The sequence below is a fragment of the Ambystoma mexicanum genome, chromosome 12, assembly GCF_040938575.1.
Source record: "Ambystoma mexicanum isolate Mex_15411 chromosome 12, UKY_AmexF1_1, whole genome shotgun sequence".
Taxonomy (NCBI): domain Eukaryota; kingdom Metazoa; phylum Chordata; class Amphibia; order Caudata; family Ambystomatidae; genus Ambystoma; species Ambystoma mexicanum.
The window spans coordinates 321829260-321848372 of record NC_090936.1 but is presented as its reverse complement, the minus strand read 5'-3'; positions in this window follow the sequence as shown (position 1 = coordinate 321848372).

The following is a 19113-nucleotide window of genomic DNA, read 5'->3' as shown; positions in this document are numbered from 1 at the left end:
TTCCGATAACATGAGATGGGATATCCAACTCCTTCCCATTCCAATCCTGGGACCCTTCCGATAGCAGAGATGTGATATCTCAATGCTTATACCAAACCTGAGAACCTTCCTATGGCCTGAGATGTCATATACAACTCCTTCCCATTCCAATCCTGAGACCCTTCCTTTAGCATGAGATGTGATATCTCAATGCTTATACCAAATCTGAGACCCTTCCTATAGCATGAGATGTGATATCCAATTCCTTCCCATTCCAATCCTGAGACCCTTCCTATAGCATGAGATGTGATATCTCAATGCTTATACCAAACCTGAGAGCCTACCTATAGCATGAGATGTGATATCCAAGTCCATCCCATTCCAATCCTTAGACCCTTCCTAAAGCATGCGATGTGATATCTCAATGATTCTAATACCAAACCAGAGACTCTTCCTATAACATGAGATGGGATATCCAACTCCTTCCCATTCCAATCCTGAGCCGCTTCCGATAGCAGAGATGTGATATCTCAATGCTTATACCAAACCTGAGACCCTTCCTATAGCAAGAGATGTGATATCCAAATCCTTCCCATTCCAATCCTGAGACCCTTCCTATAACATGAGATGTGATATCCAACTCCTTCCCATTCCAACCTGAGACACTTCCTATAGCATGAGAAGGGATATCCAACTCCTTCCCAATCCAATCCTGAGACCCTTCCGATAGCAGAGACGTGATATCTCAATGCTTCTACCAAACCTGAGACCCTTCCTTTAGCATGAGATGTGATATCCAAATCCTTCACATTCCAATCCTGAGACCCTTCCTATTGCATGAGATGTGATATCTCAATGCTTCTAATACCAAACCTGAGATCCTTCCTATAACATGAGATGTGATATCCAATTCCTTCCCATTCCAAACCTGAGACCCTTCCTATTGGATGAGATGTGATATCCAACTCCTTCCCATTCCAACCCTGAGATCCTTCCTATAGCATGAGATGTGATGTCTCAATGCTTCTAATACCAAACCTGAGATCCTTCCTATAACATGAGATGTGATATCCAACTCCTTCCATTCCAATCCTGAGACCCGTCCTATAGCATGAGATGTGATATCTCAATGCTTATAGCAAACCTGAGACCCTTCCTATAGCATGAGATGTGATATCCAACTGCTTCCCATTCCAATCCTGAGACCCTTCCTATAGCATGAGATGTGATATCTCAAAGCTTCTAATACCAAACCTGAGATCCTTCCTCTAACATGAAATGTGATATCCAACTCCTTCCCTTTCCAAACCTAAGATCCTATCTATAGCATGAGATGTGATATCCAAGTCCTTCCCATTCCAACCCTTAGACCCTACCTACAGCATGCAATATGATATCTCAATGATTCTAATAACAAACCTGAGACCCGTCCTATAACATGAGATGGGATATCCAACTCCTTCCCATTCCAATCCTGAGACACTTCCGATAGCAGAGATGTGATATCTCAATGCTTATACCAAACCTGAGACCCTTCCTATAACATGAGATGTGATATCCAAATCCTTCCCGTTCCAAACCTGAGACCCTTCCTTTAGCATGAGATGTGATATCCAGCACCTTCCCATTCCAATCCTGAGACACTTCCTATAGCATGAGATGTGATATCTCAATGCTTCTAATATCAAAACTGAGACCCTCCCTATAGCATGATATGTGATATCTAAGTCCTTCCCATTCCAATCCTGAGACCCTCCCTATAGCATGAGATGTGATATCCAACTCCTTCCCATTCCAATCCTGAGACCCTTCCTATAGCATGAGATATGATATCTCAATACTTCTAATACCAAACGTGAGATCCTTCCGATAACATGAGATGTGATATCGAAATCCTTCCCCTTCAAATCCTGAGACCCTCCCTTTAGCATGAGATGTGATATCCAACTCCTTCCTATTCCAATCCTGAGACTCTTCTGATAGCATGAGATGTGATATCTCAATGCTTCTAATACCAAACCTGAGATCCTTCCGATAGCATGAGATGTGATATCTCAATGCTTCTAATACCAAACCTGAGATCCTTCCTATAACATGAGATGTGATATCCAAATCCTTCCCCTTCCAAACCTGAGACCCTCCCTTTAGCATGAGATGTGATATCCAACTCCTTCCCATTCCATTCCTGAGACCCTTCTGATAGCATGAGATGTGATATCTCAATGCCTCTAATACCAAACCTGAGATCCTACCTCTAACATGAAATGTGATATCCAACTCTTTCCCCTTCCAAACCTGAGAGCCTTCCTATAGCATGAGATGTGATATCCAAGTCCTTCCCATTCCAATCCTGAGACCCTTCCTATAGCTTGAGATGTGATATCCAACTCCTTCCCATTCCAATTCTGAGACCCTTCCTATACTATGAGACTTGATATCTCAATGCTTCTAATACCAAACGTGAGACCCGTAATATAACATGAGATGTGATATCCAAATCCTTCCCCTTCCAAACCTTAGACCCTTCCTTTATCATGAGATGTGATATCCAACTCCTTCCCATTCCAATCCTGAGACCCTTCCGATATCATGAGATGTGATATCTCAAAGCTTCTAATATCAAACTTGAGACCCTCCCTATAGCATGAGATGTGATATCCAAGTCCTTCCCATTCCAATCCTGAGACCCTTCCTATAGCATGAGATGTGATATCTCAATGCTTCTAATACCAAACCTGAGACCCTTCCTATAACATGAGATGGGAATATCCAACTCCTTCCCATTCCAATCCTGAGACCCTTCCGATAGCAGAGATGTGATATCTCAATGCTTATACCAAACCTGAGATCCTTCCTATAACATGAGATGTGATATCCAACTCCTTCCCATTCCAATCCTGAGACACTTACTATAGCATGAGATGTGATATCTCACTGCGTATACCAAACCTGAGACCCTTCCCATAGCATGAGATGTGATATCCAACTCCTTCCCATTCCAATCCTCAGACCCTTCCTATAGCATGAGATGTGATATCTCAATGCTTCTAATATCAAACTTGAGACCCTACCTATAGCATGAGATGTGATATCCAAGTCCTTCCCATTACAATCCCGAGACACTTCCTATAGCATGAGATGTGATATCCAACTCCTTCCCATTCCAATCCTGAGACCCTTCCTATAGCATGAGATATGATATCTCAATACTTCTAATACCAAACGTGAGATCCTTCCGATAACATGAGATGTGATATCCAAATCCTTCCGCTTCCAAACCTGAGACCCTCCCTTTAGCATGAGATGTGATATCCAACTCCTTCCCATTCCAATCCTGAGACCCTTCTGATAGCATGAGATGTGATATCTCAATGCTTCTAATACCAAACCTGAGATCCTTCCGATAGCATGAGATGTGATATCTCAATGCTTCTAATACCAAACCTGAGATCCTTCCTATAACATGAGATGTGATATCCAAATCCTTCCCCTTCCAAACCTGAGACCCTCCCTTTAGCATGAGATGTGATATCCAACTCCTTCCCATTCCATTCCTGAGACCCTTCTGATAGCATGAGATGTGATATCTCAATGCCTCTAATACCAAACCTGAGATCCTACCTCTAACATGAAATGTGATATCCAACTCTTTCCCCTTCCAAACCTGAGAGCCTTCCTATAGCATGAGATGTGATATCCAAGTCCTTCCCATTCCAATTCTGAGACCCTTCCTATAGCTTGAGATGTGATATCCAACTCCTTCCCATTCCAATTCTGAGACCCTTCCTATACTCTGAGACTTGATATCTCAATGCTTCTAATACCAAACCTGAGACCCGTAATATAACATGAGATGTGATATCCAAATCCTTCCCCTTCCAAACCTTAGACCCTTCCTTTATCATGAGATGTGATATCCAACTCCTTCCCATTCCAATCCTGAGACCCTTCCGATATCATGAGATGTGATATCTCAAAGCTTCTAATATCAAGCTTGAGACCCTCCCTATAGCATGAGATGTGATATCCAAGTCCTTCCCATTCCAATCCTGAGACCCTTCCTATAGCATGAGATGTGATATCTCAATGCTTCTAATACCAAACCTGAGACCCTTCCTATAACATGAGATGGGAATATCCAACTCCTTCCCATTCCAATCCTGAGACCCTTCCGATAGCAGAGATGTGATATCTCAATGCTTATACCAAACCTGAGACCCTTCGTATGGCATGAGATGTGATATCCAACTCCTTGCCATTCAAATCCTGAGACCCTTCCTATAGCATGAGAAGGGATATCCAACTCCTTCCCAATCCAATCCTGAGACCCTTCCGATAGCAGAGACGTGATATCTCAATGCTTCTACCAAACCTGAGACCCTTCCTTTAGCATGAGATGTGATATCCAAATCCTTCACATTCCAATCCTGAGACCCTTCCTATAGCATGAGATGTGATATCTCAATGCTTCTAATATCAAACCTGAGATCCTTCCTATAACATGAGATGTGATATCCAATTCCTTCCCATTCCAAACCTGAGACCCTTCCTATTGGATGAGTTGTGATATCCAACTCCTTCCCATTCCAACCCTGAGACCCTTCCTATAGCATGAGATGTGATGTCTCAATGATTCTAATACCAAACCTGAGATCCTTCCTATAACATGAGATGTGATATCCAACTCCTTCCATTCCAATCCTGAGACCCGTCCTATAGCATGAGATGTGATATCTCAATGCTTATACCAAACCTGAGACCCTTCCTACAGCATGCAATATGATATCTCAATGATTCTAATAACAAACCTGAGACCCGTCCTATAGCATGAGATATGATATCCAAGTCCTTCCCATTCCAAACCTGAGACCCTTCCTATTGGATGAGATGTGATATCCAACTCCTTCCCATTCCAATCCTGAGACCCTTCCTATAGCATGAGATGTGATGTCTCAATGCTTCTAATACCAAACCTGAGATCCTTCCTATAACATGAGATGTGATATCCAACTCCTTCCATTCCAATCCTGAGACCCGTCCTATAGCATGAGATGTGATATCTCAATGCTTATACCAAACCTGAGACCCTTCCTATAGCATGAGATGTGATAGCCAACTACTTCCCATTCCAATCCTGAGACCCTTCATATAGCATGAGATGTGATATCTCAATGCTTCTAATACCAAACCTGAGATCCTTCCTCTAACATGAAATGTGATATCCAACTCCTTCCCTTTCCAAACCTAAGAGCCTATCTACAGCATGAGATGTGATATCCATTCCAATCCTTAGACCCTTCCTACAGCATGCAATATGATATCTCAATGATTCTAATAACAAACCTGAGACCCGTCCTATAGCATGAGATATGATATCCAAGTCCTTCCCATTCCAATCCTGAGACCCTTCCTATAACATGAAATGTGATATCCAACTCCTTCCCATTCCAACCTGAGACCCTTCCTATAGCATGAGATGAGATATCCAACTTCTTCCAAATCCAATACTGATACCCTTCCGATAGCATGAGATGTGATATCCCAATGCTTCTACCAAACCTGAGACCCATACTATGGCATGAGATGTGATATCAAACTCCTTCCCATTCCAATCCTGAGACCCTTCCTATAGCTTGAGGTGTGATATCCAACTCCTTCCCATTCCAATTCTGAGACCCTTCTTATACCATGAGACTTGATATCTCAATGCTTCTAATACCAAACCTGAGACCCGTCCTATAACATGAGATGTGATATCCAAATCCTTCCCCTTCCAAACCTTAGACCCTTCCTTTATCATGAGATGTGATATCCAACTCCTTCCCATTCCAATCCTGAGACCCTTCCGATATCATGAGATTTGTTATCTCAATGCTTCTAATATCAAACTTGAGACCCTCCCTATAGCATGAGATGTGACATCCAAGTCCTTCCCATTCCAATCCTGAGACCCTTCCTATAACATGAGATGTGATATCCAACTCCTTCCCATTCCAACCTGAGACACTTCCTATAGCATGAGAAGGGATATCTAACTCCTTCCCAATCCAATCCTGAGACCCTTCCGATAGCAGAGATGTGATATCTAAATGCTTATACCAAACCTGAGACCCTTCCTATGGCATCAGATGTGATATCCAACTCCTTGCCATTCAAATCCTGAGACCCTTCCTATAGCATGAGATGTGATATCTCTATGCTTCTAATACCAAACCTGAGACCCTTCCGATAACATGAGATGGGATATCCAACTCCTTCCCATTCCAATCCTGGGACCCTTCCGATAGCAGAGATGTGATATCTCAATGCTTATACCAAACCTGAGAACCTTCCTATGGCCTGAGATGTCATATACAACTCCTTCCCATTCCAATCCTGAGACCCTTCCTTTAGCATGAGATGTGATATCTCAATGCTTATACCAAATCTGAGACCCTTCCTATAGCATGAGATGTGATATCCAATTCCTTCCCATTCCAATCCTGAGACCCTTCCTATAGCATGAGATGTGATATCTCAATGCTTATACCAAACCTGAGAGCCTACCTATAGCATGAGATGTGATATCCAAGTCCATCCCATTCCAATCCTTAGACCCTTCCTAAAGCATGCGATGTGATATCTCAATGATTCTAATACCAAACCAGAGACTCTTCCTATAACATGAGATGGGATATCCAACTCCTTCCCATTCCAATCCTGAGCCGCTTCCGATAGCAGAGATGTGATATCTCAATGCTTATACCAAACCTGAGACCCTTCCTATAGCAAGAGATGTGATATCCAAATCCTTCCCATTCCAATCCTGAGACCCTTCCTATAACATGAGATGTGATATCCAACTCCTTCCCATTCCAACCTGAGACACTTCCTATAGCATGAGAAGGGATATCCAACTCCTTCCCAATCCAATCCTGAGACCCTTCCGATAGCAGAGATGTGATATCTCAATGCTTATACCAAACCTGAGACCCTTCCTATGGCATGAGATGTGATATCCAACTCCTTCCCAATCCAATCCTGAGACCCTTCCGATAGCAGAGACGTGATATCTCAATGCTTCTACCAAACCTGAGACCCTTCCTTTAGCATGAGATGTGATATCCAAATTCTTCACATTCCAATCCTGAGACCCTTCCTATAGCATGAGATGTGATATCTCAATGCTTCTAATACCAAACCTGAGATCCTTCCTATAACATGAGATGTGATATCCAATTCCTTCCCATTCCAAACCTGAGACCCTTCCTATTGGATGAGATGTGATATCCAACTCCTTCCCATTCCAACCCTGAGACCCTTCCTATAGCATGAGATGTGATGTCTCAATGCTTCTAATACCAAACCTGAGATCCTTCCTATAACATGAGATGTGATATCCAACTCCTTCCATTCCAATCCTGAGACCCGTCCTATAGCATGAGATGTGATATCTCAATGCTTATAGCAAACCTGAGACCCTTCCTATAGCATGAGATGTGATATCCAACTGCTTCCCATTCCAATCCTGAGACCCTTCCTATAGCATGAGATGTGATATCTCAAAGCTTCTAATACCAAACCTGAGATCCTTCCTCTAACATGAAATGTGATATCCAACTCCTTCCCTTTCCAAACCTAAGAGCCTATCTATAGCATGAGATGTGATATCCAAGTCCTTCCCATTCCAACCCTTAGACCCTACCTACAGCATGCAATATGATATCTCAATGATTCTAATAACTGTTAAGACGGATTTCTGAACTCTGTCCTGGTGGCGCAGAGGTTCAGAAGGCCAACCTAATTACTTGGAACAGGGTAACCTCTGGACAAGCCAGACCAATCAAGGTAGCGATCGCGGCGGTCAAGACTAGGTCTCAAGAGGGGTGAGGGTGACTGAAAGCCCGCAATGAGCACACAAAGCAAGAGCGCTTACAAACTACTCCAAACAGTTGTTTATATCAAAAATAGATACACATTTATTATAAGGCCTTGAAACTAATAACTACAGTAAAAGCAGCAATATACAACGATATTAAACCAACACATACACTATCCACCCAATATATATACAGAATACACAGTTTCACAGCATTAGCAGCACGAAATATGTTATCCACCTGCAGGGGAAGGAAAACAGGCAGTGCGAACCAATGCGAGTGATATGTCCGCCTTCTGAGGCCCCTAACTGGATGGTAGTCCAATCCCTACGAAGAGTGGAGCCTAGCGCTCAAAAGTACCTGCACACGCCGGTGCCAATGGGCAGAAGGTGAAGCTCTTCGGAGGACGTTGAACAGCTCTGTAGGGAGCTCTAATGAAGGAGAACACGGTCCGCGACTCTAGCGCAGCCTCCACTGTGAGGCAGAAGCAGGGCGCGAGTACGGACAAGGGGTGCTGTATTCACAGCGGGGAAAAGCAAGGGGCACTGCAGGAGGGCGACCAGATCCTAGCTAATCTACTCACCGGTCCCCGAAGCAAGCAGGCCCGAGCTTCTCCTCGATAGATGCAGCTTCTGGCAGGTTCTGAAGAGCAGGGAACGTCTCGTCGTCGTGCAGAGTAAAAAGACGTCCCGATCGAAGAAACAAGCACAGTTTTGTCGCCACAGCAGGGCAACGGAACGGCCGGGTGTATTCAAGCCAAACGAGCACTGCTCACCTCTAGCTTAGGGTTGCTAAGCAAACGAAGCGTGTGAGCGTGCCCCGGACTCAGAATACCACCCAACCTGTCGGCGATTACAGAGCAGGCCTCCTTAGTAAGCTGGTCAGTCAACTGGATGGCCCAGAGACACTTCCGAAGGCTTACAGCAGGAGTTGATGAAGGTGCCGGGAATAGCTGGTCCTGCTATTCCAATAGGTCGAAGCGCCAGTACAGGCCTTCTTGTTCGATCTTAGGTGGAAAGGGCTTCACCGGACGACAGCAATGAGGAGCAGAAGTTCTTCAGGGGGTCACCAGCGATTCCTCGGTCCAGCCTCGTGTTCGCAGGATACTTGGCTCCTGTATCCCTGGGTTCGTAAGAACTCAGGAGATCGACATGGTAGTGGTGTTTCCAGCTCCCTCTTATCCACGGTTCCCTTCGCGCCAAAACGGAGGGGAGCCAATGGGAGATCCGCTCATCAACACACATACCATACGTGGACCAATCACGGACCACAGTGGTCCCAGGCATTCACACCACCCTAGACTCTCTGGCACCCAGGATGTGTATTGGGACCAGACAGCCCAGCCCACATCCTGGGGGCACTCAAACGACATGTAGAAGCCCGCGAAAGCAACCGTGTTTCGCGGGAAACTACATGCCCAAATAAGGAAGGCCCCGGGTCGCCTGACCCGGGGGAAGGTAAAGGGAGCAAGACGGACAGTGGACGAGACAAAGGAGCCTCGTGGTCCGGCCATTTTGGGTAGCCGGGCCACCCTTTTGTGTTCGCGGCAAAAAGGTGCTCAGAACGGCAAAAGGAGCTCAAAATAAACCAAATGATCGCTGCCACCAGCCCAGTCCCTGAATGACTTGCACCGATCCAAAAACCATCCTATAAGAGTGTCTAGGGTCTGTAGAAGGCTAGAGACCCAAGAGAGCTGTAACTTAGCTTACAGTGCCCTCTTGTGTCGTGTTGCACTAAAATGGCGACACGATAAAAGAAACTACGGGAAACAGCGTTCCCCGGTACTGACTGTCTTAAGGGCATGTCAGTTTCCCCGTAAGAAAGGAGCGAAAGCCCAGAGGAGTACAGCAGAAGGCTGCACTTCTCTGGCAAAGTCAAGAAAACAGGTTGAAAACAATAGCAAAAAGTTTAGGGGTTGCCACATGGAAGGAAAGTTCCCTACAATAACGAAATCTTTCCTAACACTCGCCCCTCCCAGACTATGGACAGGGGGAACTAATCCACCCCTGGATGAGTCTCTTGTTCAGGTCGGTAAAACATTCTGGACAACCCATCAGCATTGCTATGTTGGACACCTGGCCTATGCTCAATAGTGAAGTCGAAGCCTTGTAGACTTATGGACCACCTAAGCAACTTTGGATTCTCCCCCTTCATGTTCCTTAGCCACTTTAACGGCTTATGGTCAGTCTGCACAGTGAAGTGGGTCCCATAGAGGTAGGGCCGCAGCTTCCTTAGGGCCCACACAACAGAGAAACATTCTTTCTCTACCGTGGACCATCTGAGCTCTCTGTCCTTAAGCTGGCGACTAATAAAACCGATAGGGTGTTCCTTACCCTTCTCATCTACTTGTGATAGTACAGCTCCTATCCCAGTGTCAGAGGCATCCGTCTGCACGATAAAAGGTCTTTGATAATCAGGGGCCCTGAGCACAGGGGCCTGGCACAAGGAGTCTTTCAAGCCATTGAAGGCCTTCTCACACTCGTCAGTCCAAGTTACCTTCTTGGGTTTCTTCGGAGTTGTGAGGGCAGTCAGAGGAGCAGCTATGGTGCCATAGTCTGCCACAAAATTGCGGTAATAACCCGTGAGTCCTAAGAAGGCTCTCACTTGGGTTTGCGTAGTGGGGGTAGGCCAGTCTTGTACCGCTGGTACCTTACTGGATAGAGGCTGTCTCCTCCCTCCACCTACTTCATGTCCAAGGTAAACCACTGAGCCTTGTCCATTTTGGTGAGGGGCCACTGGGACACCCTCAGAAGAGCTAACTGAAGGACTGCTTGGGAACAGGTCGGGGAGAGGTTCAGACTCCTCTCCCACAACGTCTGAAGCCAGTAGCAGTGCTGCGATTTCGACGCTTGGGCCGAAAGCCTTCAGCCTATTCACGTGAAACACTTTTAGAGCCTGTCCAGGCCTTCCAAGGTCCACTGAATAGCTAACCTCACCCAGGGGCTCCACCACTGGGCAAGGGCCTGACCATTTGTCCTGTAAAGCTCGAGGCCTTATGAGATTCATGATCAGGACTTGCTGACCAAGTGTAAAGTTGATGAGGGAAGCTTTCTGGTCGTACCAATGTTTCACCAGCGCTTGCCCTGCCTTCAATTTATCACTGGCCAAGCCCATCAGAAGTACCATCCGTTTTCTGAGCCCTAGCACATAATCAACTACATTGGTAGTAACCGGGGGAGTGGGCATCTCCCATCCCTCCTTGATAATGGCTAAGGGTCCCCGTACGGGACGACCGAACAGAAGTTCGAAGGGGCTGAAGCCAACACCCTCCTGTGGTACCTCTCGGTAGGCAAACGGTAAGCATGAAACAAGAAGATCCCATTTTCTTCTCTGAGGCTCCTCCAGAGCCCCAATCATGCTTTTTAACGTCCTGTTAAGACGCCCCCCCAGACCATCGGTCTGGGGGCGGTATGCAGAAGAGAACCTGTAGGTGACCCCACATTCTTTCCACATAGCCTGCCTATACTTCGACATAAAGTTGCTGCCATGATCCGACACAACTTCTTTAGGGAAGCCAACCCTAGTAAACATGCCGAGTAAAGCTTCTGCAACTGGCTTGGCAGTTACAGTTGTAAATGGGACGGCCTCAGGATACCTGGTTGCATGGTCGACCAGCACCAGGATAAACCTATTGCCTGAGGATGTTTGCGGGTCAAGGGGACCAACCATGTCGATCCCTACCCTTTCAAATGGTACCCCCACAACTGGGAGCGGTACCAACGGAGCTTGGATTGTCGCGCCAACCTTACCAGACAACTGGCAGGAGGCACAACTCCTGCAGTGACTTTCTACTTGCACCCCCATCTTGGGCCAGTAGAAGTGCATGGATAACCTTTGCTTGGTCCTCCTCATACCAAGGTGACCAGCAAGGTGAACGACATGCGCCAACTGCAGGAGGAAGGGCCTAACAGCAAGGGAAACCACCAACCTCCTATGGTCTCCTTCTGTAGACTCTGTGGGCTCACTATACAGGAGTCCACCTTCCTGGTAAATCCTTTGCAACCCAGGAGGTTCACCCTCAAGCTGGGAGCAGGCCTGTCTCCTTAGGCCTTCCAGAGATGGGCACTCACGTTGGCCCTTACTGAAGTCGTCCCTATCAGGACCTCCTTCAACTAACAAGTCTTTTAGTTCAGGATGGTCGTTGGGGTCGAACACTTCAGGCATCGCCACCTCCTCGTCAGGCTCGGGCGATTGACCAACTCCCTCCACCGCAGTGGTAGGCGAGTTCGGGGGAATATTCTCTTTCCCCCGTCGGGACTTGTTGACTCCTTTCGCCTTGGGTTTCCCCTTCGGCTGGGGCGGCGTATTGGACTTGGCCAATGCTGCCCGTGCTTGAGACCGTGTGTAGGGTCTTTCGGCAGTGTCTCCTACGAGCCCTAGAGCTCTGAGATCATTGCCCAACAAGACCTTTCCCGGGACGTTTCTCTGAATGCTCACTGGAATCCTAACTGCTGTACCATTTAAAGTTAGATTAACAGGGATCACGGGAAACATACGGAGGGGGCCGTCAGCCAACTTAGTGGGCATCAGAGTAGCTCTGGCAACTTCCTCTGAGTCTACCAAGGTAGAATCCACTACAGTTCGACTGCACCCACTATCCCTAAGAGCTGGAGTATCCACTCCATTGATCAGCACACTGTCCTTAAAGTAGTGCTTGGTATTATCCGGAATCCTAGCATCCGCCTCTGCGACTTTAGGCTCCCAGGAACCCAGGGACACTAAAACTACCTCAGCCTCTATTCCGCTGGGAAATGAGTCTGAGGAGAAGGATGCTCCTGTAATCTCTTCTTCCTCGTAGGAGGAGAAGGCCAGATTAGCGGAGTGGACCCCCAAAGGTCTAACCTTACAACGGGGATCCCCCTTCACATGGTCAGTTGCTCCACAAGAAAAACAAGCCCCATTGGGTCTGTTTACGTAGGGAGGCTTATTATAACCAGAGTTCTGTTTCGGAGGCGAACCTCCACTACCCTGTGAGTTCTCGGATGGCTTACCCTTATTTTTCTTTTTGTGGCCCTTATGGGAAGAAGATTTAGCAGATTCCCCACCCTCCACATCTTTGGACTTTTTCCCTTCCTCCTGCTTACCAGGATGAGTTTTGTCCTTATGGGACACTCGATGTGACACCCATAAATCTGCTGCAATGGCCAGCTTCTTAGGATCTATCTCCTTCGAATCGGCCAAATGCTGCTTAAGCTCCGGGGAAGAAGAAGCAAAAATGTGTTCCAGCATGACCAGATTGATCATGCCTTCGAAGGTAGAAACCTTATAACCTTCAACCCAGCCAGTCAAGTTTTTCAGGGACTCAGCTACATACGACACCCAAGTACCACCTTCCTTTTTCTTATACTCTCTAAACCTTTTCAAATATTGGGTCGGAGTCTTCCCAAACTTTAAAATGAGAGTCTGCTTCAACATTGCAAAATCAGCGCGCTCAGCCTTCGACATTTCCATAATGGCACTGCAACCAGAATGGGGCAGTCTGCTGAGTAACCATGCAATCTTATCCGCATTATCAACCTCTTGAACCTCGCATGCATACTCAAACGCATTTAACCAGTCCATAATGTCATTTCGTTCCTCATACACACTGAGCAGATCTTTTGGAAACCGTGGATGAGAGGAAGCCCCAGAACCATGTCCAGGACCCTTGGACCCATTTGCGAACTGAAGCTTGGCCAGTTCCAACTGGTGATCCCTGTCTTTTTGTTTTTCTGCCTGGTCGATTTTCAGTTTGGCCATGCTGAATTCAAGCTCCTGCTGCCTAAACCGCAGCTCTTGCTTCTTGAATTCAAGCATAGCCTCCCCATCAACACTGGCAGAGGAAACGTTAGACATTACATCCTCCCTGTCCTCGTGGTCGTGATGGATCAGTGCAGCGGCAGAACCGTCGGTTCTGCCAGTGAGAGCAGCCCCACCACCTTCTGCACTGTCCTCGGAAGTTATAGCGTCAAGCTGCGCTTCTTGCCACGCCACGATTCTCTGGATCATTTCCAATTTAGTGCCTTGAGAGGAAACCCCTCTCTCCGCACACATCTTCTTCAATGTTTCAGATTTCGAAGCATTTAAGGTTAACAAAGTATTCGTTTCCATACTGTTGATAGGACTATGGCCTTTTTAACGTTATATTCAATACTTTACTGCGTGTCCTGGTTGGAATAACCTGAAAACGCCTCAGCTCGTGCGCAACACTGGATACCTTCAGTCGTATCCCACCGCTGTACACCAATTTGTTAAGACGGATTTCTGAACTCTGTCCTGGTGGCGCAGAGGTTCAGAAGGCCAACCTAATTACTTGGAACAGGGTAACCTCTGGACAAGCCAGACCAATCAAGGTAGCGATCGCGGCGGTCAAGACTAGGTCTCAAGAGGGGTGAGGGTGACTGAAAGCCCGCAATGAGCACACAAAGCAAGAGCGCTTACAAACTACTCCAAACAGTTGTTTATATCAAAAATAGATACACATTTATTATAAGGCCTTGAAACTAATAACTACAGTAAAAGCAGCAATATACAACGATATTAAACCAACACATACACTATCCACCCAATATATATACAGAATACACAGTTTCACAGCATTAGCAGCACGAAATATGTTATCCACCTGCAGGGGAAGGAAAACAGGCAGTGCGAACCAATGCGAGTGATATGTCCGCCTTCTGAGGCCCCTAACTGGATGGTAGTCCAATCCCTACGAAGAGTGGAGCCTAGCGCTCAAAAGTACCTGCACACGCCGGTGCCAATGGGCAGAAGGTGAAGCTCTTCGGAGGACGTTGAACAGCTCTGTAGGGAGCTCTAATGAAGGAGAACACGGTCCGCGACTCTAGCGCAGCCTCCACTGTGAGGCAGAAGCAGGGCGCGAGTACGGACAAGGGGTGCTGTATTCACAGCGGGGAAAAGCAAGGGGCACTGCAGGAGGGCGACCAGATCCTAGCTAATCTACTCACCGGTCCCCGAAGCAAGCAGGCCCGAGCTTCTCCTCGATAGATGCAGCTTCTGGCAGGTTCTGAAGAGCAGGGAACGTCTCGTCGTCGTGCAGAGTAAAAAGACGTCCCGATCGAAGAAACAAGCACAGTTTTGTCGCCACAGCAGGGCAACGGAACGGCCGGGTGTATTCAAGCCAAACGAGCACTGCTCACCTCTAGCTTAGGGTTGCTAAGCAAACGAAGCGTGTGAGCGTGCCCCGGACTCAGAATACCACCCAACCTGTCGGCGATTACAGAGCAGGCCTCCTTAGTAAGCTGGTCAGTCAACTGGATGGCCCAGAGACACTTCCGAAGGCTTACAGCAGGAGTTGATGAAGGTGCCGGGAATAGCTGGTCCTGCTATTCCAATAGGTCGAAGCGCCAGTACAGGCCTTCTTGTTCGATCTTAGGTGGAAAGGGCTTCACCGGACGACAGCAATGAGGAGCAGAAGTTCTTCAGGGGGTCACCAGCGATTCCTCGGTCCAGCCTCGTGTTCGCAGGATACTTGGCTCCTGTATCCCTGGGTTCGTAAGAACTCAGGAGATCGACATGGTAGTGGTGTTTCCAGCTCCCTCTTATCCACGGTTCCCTTCGCGCCAAAACGGAGGGGAGCCAATGGGAGATCCGCTCATCAACACACATACCATACGTGGACCAATCACGGACCACAGTGGTCCCAGGCATTCACACCACCCTAGACTCTCTGGCACCCAGGATGTGTATTGGGACCAGACAGCCCAGCCCACATCCTGGGGGCACTCAAACGACATGTAGAAGCCCGCGAAAGCAACCGTGTTTCGCGGGAAACTACATGCCCAAATAAGGAAGGCCCCGGGTCGCCTGACCCGGGGGAAGGTAAAGGGAGCAAGACGGACAGTGGACGAGACAAAGGAGCCTCGTGGTCCGGCCATTTTGGGTAGCCGGGCCACCCTTTTGTGTTCGCGGCAAAAAGGTGCTCAGAACGGCAAAAGGAGCTCAAAATAAACCAAATGATCGCTGCCACCAGCCCAGTCCCTGAATGACTTGCACCGATCCAAAAACCATCCTATAAGAGTGTCTAGGGTCTGTAGAAGGCTAGAGACCCAAGAGAGCTGTAACTTAGCTTACAGTGCCCTCTTGTGTCGTGTTGCACTAAAATGGCGACACGATAAAAGAAACTACGGGAAACAGCGTTCCCCGGTACTGACTGTCTTAAGGGCATGTCAGTTTCCCCGTAAGAAAGGAGCGAAAGCCCAGAGGAGTACAGCAGAAGGCTGCACTTCTCTGGCAAAGTCAAGAAAACAGGTTGAAAACAATAGCAAAAAGTTTAGGGGTTGCCACATGGAAGGAAAGTTCCCTACAATAACGAAATCTTTCCTAACAATAACAAACCTGAGACCCGTCCTATAACATGAGATGGGATATCCAACTCCTTCCCATTCCAATCCTGAGACACTTCAGATAGCAGAGATGTGATATCTCAATGCTTATACCAAACCTGAGACCCTTCCTATAACATGAGATGTGATATCCAAATCCTTCCCGTTCCAAACCTGAGACCCTTCCTTTAGCATGAGATGTGATATCCAGCACCTTCCCATTCCAATCCTGAGACACTTCCTATAGCATGAGATGTGATATCTCAATGCTTCTAATATCAAAACTGAGACCCTCCCTATAGCATGATATGTGATATCTAAGTCCTTCCCATTCCAATCCTGAGACCCTCCCTATAGCATGAGATGTGATATCCAACTCCTTCCCATTCCAATCCTGAGACCCTTCCTATAGCATGAGATATGATATCTCAATACTTCTAATACCAAACGTGAGATCCTTCCGATAACATGAGATGTGATATCGAAATCCTTCCCCTTCAAATCCTGAGACCCTCCCTTTAGCATGAGATGTGATATCCAACTCCTTCCTATTCCAATCCTGAGACTCTTCTGATAGCATGAGATGTGATATCTCAATGCTTCTAATACCAAACCTGAGATCCTTCCGATAGCATGAGATGTGATATCTCAATGCTTCTAATACCAAACCTGAGATCCTTCCTATAACATGAGATGTGATATCCAAATCCTTCCCCTTCCAAACCTGAGACCCTCCCTTTAGCATGAGATGTGATATCCAACTCCTTCCCATTCCATTCCTGAGACCCTTCTGATAGCATGAGATGTGATATCTCAATGCCTCTAATACCAAACCTGAGATCCTACCTCTAACATGAAATGTGATATCCAACTCTTTCCCCTTCCAAACCTGAGAGCCTTCCTATAGCATGAGATGTGATATCCAAGTCCTTCCCATTCCAATCCTGAGACCCTTCCTATAGCTTGAGATGTGATATCCAACTCCTTCCCATTCCAATTCTGAGACCCTTCCTATACTATGAGACTTGATATCTCAATGCTTCTAATACCAAACGTGAGACCCGTAATATAACATGAGATGTGATATCCAAATCCTTCCCCTTCCAAAACTTAGACCCTTCCTTTATCATGAGATGTGATATCCAACTCCTTCCCATTCCAATCCTGAGACCCTTCCGATATCATGAGATGTGATATCTCAAAGCTTCTAATATCAAACTTGAGACCCTCCCTATAGCATGAGATGTGATATCCAAGTCCTTCCCATTCCAATCCTGAGACCCTTCCTATAGCATGAGATGTGATATCTCAATGCTTCTAATACCAAACCTGAGACCCTTCCTATAACATGAGATGGGAATATCCAACTCCTTCCCATTCCAATCCTGAGACCCTTCCGATAGCAGAGATGTGATATCTCAATGCTTATACCAAACCTGAGATCCTTCCTATAACATGAGATGTGATATCCAACTCCTTCCCATTCCAATCCTGAGACACTTACTATAGCATGAGATGTGATATCTCACTGCGTATACCAAACCTGAGACCCTTCCCATAGCATGAGATGTGATATCCAACTCCTTCCCATTCCAATCCTCAGACCCTTCCTATAGCATGAGATGTGATATCTCAATGCTTCTAATATCAAACTTGAGACCCTACCTATAGCATGAGATGTGATATCCAAGTCCTTCCCATTACAATCCTGAGACATTTCCTATAGCATGAGATGTGATATCCAACTCCTTCCCATTCCAATCCTGAGACCCTTCCTATAGCATGAGATATGATATCTCAATACTTCTAATACCAAACGTGAGATCCTTCCGATAACATGAGATGTGATATCCAAATCCTTCCGCTTCCAAACCTGAGACCCTCCCTTTAGCATGAGATGTGATATCCAACTCCTTCCCAATCCAATCCTGAGACCCTTCTGATAGCATGAGATGTGATATCTCAATGCTTCTAATACCAAACCTGAGATCCTTCCGATAGCATGAGATGTGATATCTCAATGCTTCTAATACCAAACCTGAGATCCTTCCTATAACATGAGATGTGATATCCAAATCCTTCCCCTTCCAAACCTGAGACCCTCCCTTTAGCATGAGATGTGATATCCAACTCCTTCCCATTCCATTCCTGAGACCCTTCTGATAGCATGAGATGTGATATCTCAATGCCTCTAATACCAAACCTGAGATCCTACCTCTAACATGAAATGTGATATCCAACTCTTTCCCCTTCCAAACCTGAGAGCCTTCCTATAGCATGAGATGTGATATCCAAGTCCTTCCCATTCCAATTCTGAGACCCTTCCTATAGCTTGAGATGTGATATCCAACTCCTTCCCATTCCAATTCTGAGACCCTTCCTATACTCTGAGACTTGATATCTCAATGCTTCTAATACCAAACCTGAGACCCGTAATATAACATGAGATGTGATATCCAAATCCTTCCCCTTCCAAACCTTAGACCCTTCCTTTATCATGAGATGTGATATCCAACTCCTTCCCATTCCAATCCTGAGACCCTTCCGATATCATGAGATGTGATATCTCAAAGCTTCTAATATCAAACTTGAGACCCTCCCTATAGCATGAGATGTGATATCCAAGTCCTTCCCATTCCAATCCTGAGACCCTTCCTATAGCATGAGATGTGATATCTCAATGCTTCTAATACCAAACCTGAGACCCTTCCTATAACATGAGATGGGAATATCCAACTCCTTCCCATTCCAATCCTGAGACCCTTCCGATAGCAGAGATGTGATATCTCAATGCTTATACCAAACCTGAGACCCTTCGTATGGCATGAGATGTGATATCCAACTCCTTGCCATTCAAATCCTGAGACCCTTCCTATAGCATGAGAAGGGATATCCAACTCCTTCCCAATCCAATCCTGAGACCCTTCCGATAGCAGAGACGTGATATCTCA